Source organism: Diabrotica virgifera, chromosome 10 (genome assembly GCF_917563875.1).
Source record: "Diabrotica virgifera virgifera chromosome 10, PGI_DIABVI_V3a".
Taxonomy (NCBI): domain Eukaryota; kingdom Metazoa; phylum Arthropoda; class Insecta; order Coleoptera; family Chrysomelidae; genus Diabrotica; species Diabrotica virgifera.
Window position 1 is genome coordinate 97041766 of NC_065452.1, and position 10077 is coordinate 97051842.

The window sequence follows — 10077 nt, forward strand, 5'->3', positions numbered from 1 at the left end:
TGTTATCATGATAATGATATAGAAATAGTCAGAGATAATGTAGCAGCAACTGGTTCAAAAAACTACTAGTTAATGCAAGTTCGAGGATGGATATGGATACGAACGTGGCACAGATTATGGATATGAGAGAATATAACAAAATCGATACGAGTCTTGACAAAAATATGCAAAAACTAAACCGTAAAGATACAAACAATGAAAGAACTATAAATGCAAAAAATGAAAAACAAAATAAGTATTGGAAAATTGTGGAATATACAAAAACTAAATGGTAAAGAAGAGGAACTTATTGATGACTTTGAAAACACAAAAATGGATTTTTTAGCATTAACTGAAACAAAGAGAAAAGGAAGCGGATGTATTAAAATGAGAAATGAGCAATTACATGATTTTTGGAGGTGTTAATGGGTCATAACGTTCGAGGGCAGGAGTTGCCCTAATGGTTCACAGAAATGAGCATAAAAATATCACCAGATGGAAAAATATTTCGGAAAGACTACTTAGAATAGATATCAGTAAAAACGAGAAGACAACAATTATTTTTGGGTATGGACCATCGGAAAATAAAGCCAAGGAACTCAAAGATAGCTTCTATACAGGACGAAATGGACCAAATAAATCATAAGGTCATAATAGTAGGCGACTTTAATGGGCGAGTAGGGTCAAGTAATGAATATGACTACCATATAGGACCATATGGAGAAATAGTCAGGAATAATAATGGACAAAGAGTCATCGAGTTTTGCATCATGAATGATATGCAAGTTAGTAACACATTTTTTCAACGCAAGGAGATTCATAAATACACACGAGTGATGGATTCGCGGAACGAAAAATCCATTATTGACCTAGTATTAGTACAGAACAGATATAAAAATGAAATAGCGGACGTTCATGTTAAAAGAGGTTATGAGATCAGCTCGGATCATTTTCTCGTTGAAGCTAAAATAAAGGCAAGGAGAGAACAGACATTTAATATTAAAATGAAGAAAATCGCTACGAACAACCAAGTATTAAAGTATACACACTTCAGTCTGAAAATATTAGGAAAGAATACTGTCGTAGATTAAATGAAGAAATACGAAAAATATATTGGAAAAATGAGGAGGATATAGAAATATTATGGAACATTTTTAAGGGGCTGGTATATGCAACTGGGAGTAATGTACGTGGTGTAACGAAAGGAAGATATCTGAAAGGTACAGCTTGGTGGAATAATGACATAAAAATGGAAGTTTCGAAGAAGAAAAAATTGTGGAAAAAGTATATGTATAAGCAATAAAAGTGAAAGTAATTATCAAGAATATAAGGAACAGAGAATACTGGTTAAAAATAAAATTAAAGAAGCTAAGAATCGTCAATGGGAAGAAGTTGGAAATAAAATGGAAAGTGATAGAAGGGTAATGCGAAGTTGCTCTATAGGACCCTAAAAAATCTAAGACAAAAGAAATCAAACGGAGTAACAGGTTTAGAGGACAAAGATAATAACATATTATTAAAAAATGAAGAGATTACCGAAAGATGGCGGGAACATTTTATATAATTATTAATGGGAGGCAACACCAAAATAGAGCATGACATGGAGGAGTGCAATTTAAATGAAGAACAAGATGATGATGACATAACATACGAAGAATACAGGGAAGCAATTCTAAAATTAAAAAATGGCAAGGCTGCAGGACACGATATTATTAATGCTGAGAAGGATTACAATTACTATGGAAGAAGGAGCTGTTGGCGTACCGGATACATGGGTCAACCCCAAAATCCCGACAGCCAAAATCCCGACAGCCACAATCCCGACGGCCAAAATCCCGACACGCCAGAATCCCGACAGGCCAAAATCCCGACAGGCCAGAATCCCGACAGGTTTGATAAGTTTCTTTTTAACATATAATTACATTTATTTCTTGTTTTTTGTTTATGGCTATCTGTTTTTTATTTTTTGTTACTAAACAAAAGTATTTTGTATTAAAAGTATTAAACAAAAGTCGGAATTGTTACTTATGCGAGGATTGTTGCATGTCGGGATTTTGGCCTGTCGGGATTCTGGCGTGTCGGGATTCTGGCTTGTCGGTGTTTTGGCCGTCGGGATTTTGGCTGTCGGGATTTTGGGCGACACCGCAGATGCATACCTAGAGATTGGACTCTTGCAACTATTCTACCATTACACAAAAAGGTGATAAACATAAGTGGTCTAACTACAGGGGAATATCATTGTTGGTAGTTGCTAATAAAATCTACGAAATAATACTAGAGAAAAAGCTGCGAGAAAATATCGAGGCCACACTGGATGACAGCCAATGCGGCTTCAGGCCAGGGCGAGGTACAACCGATCTCATATTCACGGTGAGACAGTTATCAGAAAAAGCTCTAGAGTAGGGTGGGCCGAAAAAATATTTTTTTATCCGATCGAAATGGGGTAGGTTTTAAAAGTTGCATTTGGGGTCCTAAAAGAAAACCGCAAAATATTTTTGCTGAAAAAAAATATCTTCAGTCTGCGCATTTGACTTAAAATTTCAGTTTTTTTGGTAAAAAGTAACTTTTTGGAAATAATTTTGTACACATTAAGAAATGAGATAGAATGACCGGGTAGCGTTATATATGTTTGTTAACACTAATAGAATAGCCCCAAACAGTTTCATTTGTCTTATGCAACATCTTCAGTATGCGCAAGAACCACCAATTTACGTGATTTTAAGGTTAAATACAATATTTTTATACCACTTACCTTTTCTAATATTTGAAGTCTAGTTGTTTTGAAAAGTATACAGTCAGCTTTTTTCTGTACATTTATCGAGGGAAATATATCATCATTTATGCAACTCTTCGCTAGTTCATAATGAACTACCCAGGACTCACCACGAGGAGGTGGTTGCATGTCGAGTCCCACCCGCGCCCTCCCTTTCACCAAACCATGAGAGCACTTTGTTCTTTTTGCTTAGGCTTTGAACTCTTTCTTAGAGTCAAACTTAGGCCGTATTGCTCTGTCAAATAGTCTAGTTCTGATTATTTCATCCCTTTTCTTTTCATCGCACACTTGTAGTGCTGATCGTGTGACTTCTTTTACTGCTCTTTTGACAGCTTGAGTATGTGTCGGTAATTTTCCCAGCACACCTTCTGCAAGAATATCTGACACGCCGTCAACCAATATTCTGTTGAGGTCCTCTTCTGATAGATGCATGGTAACACGGGGCTCAGTTACATCCATAAACTGCCTTAATTAAATTAAATCTACGTATTCTTTGGCAGAAAAAATTATTTTAGGAATTTCAAAAAGTCGAACTCTTTCTCTGTCGTTTTTTCTTCTGGCTTTTAGTATTCATCTGATCGCAAGCTGACGAATGTGTTCCCTGTCATCGGAGAGCATTGTCACAAGCATATTTTCGGGATGTGCGAAGTATGCATTATTTTGAATGCACTTATGAATCATTTTCATTTGTTCGTGTGACATATATGATGAAAAGTCCTGCTTGAACCATCCTTCAGTTTGTGATTGCATTTGATAGTGAACCAGCTTGGAGCATAAACTAAGGCAACATATTTGGCTAAATCTTTCAACTGATCTGATGGTGAACTAGATGCAATGTACAATCGGAGTACACGATTGGCAGTTGTCACCCACCGTGCATGATTCAACTTTCCAGGACTTCTATCCCCAAATCCTGGTGGGGATTCTCCTGTAGTAACTATTTTGCATATGTCGTATAAATATTTCTGATCCATACTCAAATCTACTTTGTTTAAATCTGGAAACAGCACTTCAACTGGGCTCATTATCGGTTCAAACTTAGTTGGAGTTTGTTTGTGGCAGTCAGCTAACGCTTTGCCAATTGAACCGCTAAAGCCATGAGGGCCAGATGTTTGACCATCTAAAAATTCAAAAAGATGTCTCAGTGGAAGTTCATTGGTGTGTAACTAACACACCACCCATTGTAAAGGTTTGTCTAGTTTAGTTTCCAGTATTCTTATAACACCATTACTTTTGCCTGTGTTAGTTGGACATCCATCACATCCAACACAAACCAGTTCCGACAAACTAATTTGTTTATCTGACATAAACTGCATGATTGAATTAGCTATGTCCACAGCTTTACCTGATAATGGTTTGACGTGCCCTACATATTTTGATCCTGTTTCTTGAATAATAGATAAATGATCTTCTTTATGGACACGACGATGTTTTTTCCCGTCTTCACTAGTTTCAATGAATTTTGACTCTAAGAAAGAGTTCAAAGCCTAAGCAAAAAGAACAACGTGCTCTCATGGTTGGGTGGAAGGGAGGGCACGGGTGGGACTCGACATGCAACCATCTCCTCGTGGTGAATCCTGGGTAGTTCATTATGAACTAGCGAAGAGTTGCATAAATGACGATATATTTTCCTCGATAAATGTACAGAAAAAAGCTGACTGTAGACTTTTCAAAACAACTAGACTTCAAATATTAGAAAAGGTAAGTGGTATAAAAATATTGTATTTAACCTTAAAATCACGTAAATTGGTGGTTCTTGCGCACACTGAAGATGTTGCATAAGACAAATGAAACTGTTTGGGGTTATTCTATTAGTGTTAACAAACATATATAACGCTACCCGGTCATTCTATCTCATTTCTTAATGTGTACAAAATTATTTCCAAAAAGTTACTTTTTACCAAAAAAACTGAAATTTTAAGTCAAATGCGCAGACTGAAGATATTTTTTTTCAGCAAAAATATTTTGCAGTTTTCTTTTAGGACGCCAAATGCAACTTTTGAAATCTACCCCGTTTCGATCGGATAAAAAAATATTTTTTCGGCCCACCCTACTCTAGAGTTAGAGCATAACAGTAAGTTGTTTCTCTGTTTTGTGGACTTGGAAAAAGCATTTGATCGCGCGCCACGAAACAAAATCTGGAATCTGGGAAATATTAAACCGTAGAAATGTGAAACCGAAGTTAATCCAAGCAATACAGAGTATATATAAATGTCCACGTAATAATGTAAGAACGAACAATCGCTCATCTCTAGAATTCTACACAAGGACAGGTGTAACACAAGGTGGTGTTCTGAGTCCTTTGTTATTCATCGCTCTAATGGACGAAATTGCAAAAGAATGCAGGGGTAAGGTAAAAAGAACTAGGGTTGGGGTCTGGGGTGTATAAACTTCAACAAGTTTACGTGTCAGAGTTGATACATGCCGATGACCTGGTAATTGTGGCAAAATCAGAGAAAGACTTGCAAGTGAATGTGAATGTTTGGAATGAAGCCTTTAAGAAATTTGGGATGAAAATAAATATTGAAAAAACAGAAGCTTTAGTAATATCGAAAACTCAAGAAAATATAAATGTAAAGCTGAATAATGAGACCATTAGACAAGTAGAGGACTTCAAGTATCTAGGATCAACAATGAATGGGCAAGGAAATATAGAACCACAGAAATAAACAGCAGGGTAATGAGTGCAACAAAATTATACTATGCACTAAATAAAAGTTTTATTAGGAAGAAAGAAGTAAGCCTGAAAACAAAAATGAAATTATTTCTGTATACGAGCTGTATTAACTGTATACGAGCCGGTGCTACTCTACGGTAGTGAAACGTGGAGAGTGAACGACAACATCCGGAATTACTTTTAGTATAGCAAAATGTGTTGTTGTATAAATTCAGTAATACTAAATTTGCTAAAAACAATTAAGTGTTGGAGTTACGAATTATACCGTTACGAATAGGTATATGTAGTTATAAACTGTCGCCGTTACGAAATGTCCGGTTACGAGCTGTCGTGTTACGAGATGTCTTGTCACGCACTAGAAGATAGGCACCTTTAAGAGAAGAAACTAAACTGAAAATATTCATTACATAAAAAATATGTAGAATGCTTACCTGTGACGCCGAAGTTGATGGAACGTCCATTTTGGCTCTCTTTGGTTGTTTTTCTTCGCTGAACTCCGCAGAATGGGGTCTTTTCTGTGGCTGTGAGAGAAAAAAAAACATTCATTTGTGATTTATATTAAAAAATAAAGTATAGAAGCGTATGATCATTGAACATACATTAATACCCTAAGAAATGAAGCCAAACACACTTAAAAAATAGAAAAATTACCTGGCCGCTGTTTTTTAACTGAAATATCTGGGTGAAGTCATAAAAAAAGTCATACCATCTCGTGGGCATCGAAATTTTTTACGCGACTTCGTGACCCGTCAAAATGGCCCGGTCAAAACAGCCCCGTCAAAAAAGCCCCGTCAAAATAGCCCGGATACAAAATAGCCTCGACAAAATAGCCCGCAAACAAAATAGCCCCGACAAAATAGATGGCACACAAAATAGCCTCGGTCAAAACAGCCCCGGCTAAAACAGCCCCTTAGAAAACACCTCCAATAAAAAGTTTTACCTTTTAACGGAGTACCATTTATTTTAAATTACTATTCTAATTGGGATATAAGCCACAATTTAACTTAAAAAAATTATTTTCTTAACGTTTCGACTTCCAGTTCGGACGTCGTTGTCAAAATACAAAATATTAATAAATTAAACAAAAATGTTGTTGCTCGGTAAAAAAAATATTTTAATAATTTAATTTAATCTGATTGATTCATATCGGCAATTCAGACGTACAGTATGGTGTGAATGGAAGAAATAAATTCGTTATTTCGTAAACCCGCGACGTTAAGGAAAAATCCTAAAATAGGTCGATTTTATTTTTAAATTACGATATTTTTTTATATATGTCATACTAGTGACGTCATCCATCTGGGCGTGATGACGTAATCGATGATTTTTTTTAAATGAGAATAGGGATCTTATGCTAGCTCATTTGAAAGGTTATTTAATTCTCTATTTAGTAATATAAACAATTACATAATTATTTATACAAGGTGTCCAAAAACTTTTTTAATTTAAATTATTTGACAAAAAAGAAGAATGTATGTAATTTATTTAATTTAAAATGCATTTTACTGTTGCCCGAAAACAGAAAAAAATGTTTATATCACAAATAAACATTGATTTTCGCTTAAATTAAATGTTCAAACTTCCAAGAGGCAGGGAAGTCCAGACTCGAGTTCTCTGAAAAGACCGTTTTTATTTAATGTGGTTAAGATGGCCGCATATCAAATGCCTCCCGAAAAAGGGTTTCTTAACTGTCGCTAAAATGGTCACATACGAATTGCCTTCCAAGCTTTCAATAAATTACATGCTTCTAATCTTTATGTGAAGGTGAGACGTTGCCACATCTTTGTCCCTTTGTAAATTTTTGGCAAAATTGGTATTTTGTTATTTATTTTATTTTCAACCTTTATTGTATGTATTAAACATTATTGACACTAGGCGGTATTTATAAATTTCAACTAACTTATAGGATAGGTACATATGTACCTAATTAGTTTTATAACCATTATAATATATTTTATAATAACCATTATTTTTTGTTATTAATAATTTAACAAAAAATGCAAAAACCTAATAAGTATTTTATAGATTTATTAAAAATAACATTACAAAAAACTTATTTGTAAGATATTACAAAATGTGTATATAGAAATATAAAATTACAAAATATTTTTCCTAAATTTATATGATACTACTTTGACAAATTCTAATCTATTTATTTTACATTCTCTTAATTCTAAAATTTTTTCATTTAGAAAATTTATTTTTGCTAACTTTCCGCAACAATTTTTTTGGTGTCGAAACAGAATTAATATTAATGTATATATTTAAAATGTATTTAAAATTGTAAAATTATGTATATCAATAAAATTATTAATGTTAGGATGAGGGCAGTACAAAGAAGAATTATACTTGGAATGAAAACTTTCGCATGGGTTTGTGGTTCTTTGTAAGGATGAAGAGTGTGCAGCCCAAAGTAGTGATGTTGAAAAAGTAACTATTCGTTACAAACTACTCGTTACTTACGAATACCGAAAGTAACGATTACTATATAGAGAGGCAAATCGTTACTTTGATTACTCTGATTACTTCGTACCAACCGAATCAGAGCGAGTAACGACTATTGTATCTACTTTGATTATTATGATTAGGTACTTCGTTACAAAATACAAAAGTACCTAACAAAAGTAATCATAGTAATCAAATCATTTTTATCCCTTAATCAGATTGGTGAAGGTTGTTGTTATATCGGAATACCTATACAAAATACCTACCTACTGAGAAATACGATTCTAGAATCTCGATATGATTACCGGTACTCAAATAAAAAAGTAACAAAAGTAATCATAGTAATCAAAGTAACGAATACTGTAAATGATTACTTTATACAAAAGTAACGATTTGTAACGAATACTCGAAAGTAACTATAATCAACATCACTAGCCCAAAGATGTGGAGGAAATGTCGAATTTTCAGATATGTAATTTTCAACTAGATAATCACAAAACTGGGTGACTCTTTCATCGACTGGTTTAATTTCTGCCAAATTTATAGCAAAAAAATCGCTAACATCTTCAGGATGTAAGAATGAAAGACCAAAAATACAAATAAGAGAATGCGTAATTTCAGTTGAGTCAACACCTTTTTTCTGGTATTTTGGAGCCAATCTCAGTGCTTGAACCTTTCTATACCATGCCTGACCCAAATGAAAACGACATCCATGAAGATCTGCTTCAGGAAATGCCATACGAATGCCATTATGAATGGAAATTTCAAAGTCTGAAGTTATTACTTTAGAAGATACAGGACAATTCATTTTAAAACATTCTTCTATGATATATTTAAAAGCGAGATAATATGAAGATGACTTTTATCTTGAAGTAAACAAAAGACAAGAGGAATATAATGTCCATTTTTCAAGCCATGTATACTAAAAACAATAGAGTGAAAAAACGAGGACAGTATTCAAAAGTTCCGTCAAAACATACCAAATGGAAACAGTCGAAAGAAAACGAAGATTTGAAAAACATGGTAATATAACAATATGATTATCTTTGTCAGTTTTAATTATAAAATTTTCATTTCTATTTGTGATAATAGAAGATGAATCAAGAGCTTTATGAAATTCAGATATATTTTTGGGAAGTTTAATTAAAGAATTTGTGGTTCTAGCATAATATAAATTTTGTCACACCCTATTGATATTTGTCTTCTTAAGTTCTTTACAGATGAGCTTCATTGGTTTTTCGCTGAGATCTTCCACGACTGCGCTTTTTATTGAATTGCTTACGGCTTTTCTATTGTAAACTTCGGCAGACAACTTCTCGTGGTTTTTTTATGGCCTTTGGGAACTGCGCCCATTTAGCCAGCAACACTTCTTGAAATCGACGCCTCACCATACACCAAGACCATTACGAATCCATCTCCGAATCCATTACAAAAACAATCCAGGGTAGGTAAGGGAAAAAAAACTTTTCGCACCCAGATCATTCAGGGTGACTAACCACATACTAAGTAGGGATACGGGGTATTATTAATTTACACGATAAATTTTATAATCTAAAGTTTCAATTTACACGACTTAACATAATTTAGAAGAATCCTAAAGATTGACGGTTTGTTCAAAGCTAGTAAGTTCATCAGATTATATGGGGGATAAACGTTTTCTTGCAATAGCTGCATATTCAACAAATTTCTTTTTGTCACATATTTGTCACATGCAAAAAATATATGATCCAAGTCACTTATTTTATTGCAATTTTCGCACAAATCCGACTGTATTATATTGATTTTATATAGATGTGCGGGATAACAGGCATATGATAGTCCAGGATTACTAGGGCTATCTTCTCCCGGTAAGGGTGGTTAACCCTTATCCGAGGGGTGGAATGATTAATAGTCGTTTCACTGTTGAAGTTGTTTTATTATACTCGCATGAGTACAAGCTGGTAGCAACCTACGTAACGTCGTCTCGCGGAGTGTAGATGACACTATCTTTTAATGTGAATAATCTTACATCTAATAAAATAGAATGACGAATGTGGAATGTGTAATGAGGATTCCCTTATTATGTTTTGGTTGTATAAATATATTTAAAAGTGCAAAGTCAGCGTCGACCCTGAAAAGTGTTTATAGTGGCTGTATGTATAATTACACCTCACGATCTAGGTCAACAATGTTTATGTAACGAAAGAAGGTTGGAATTGTTTAT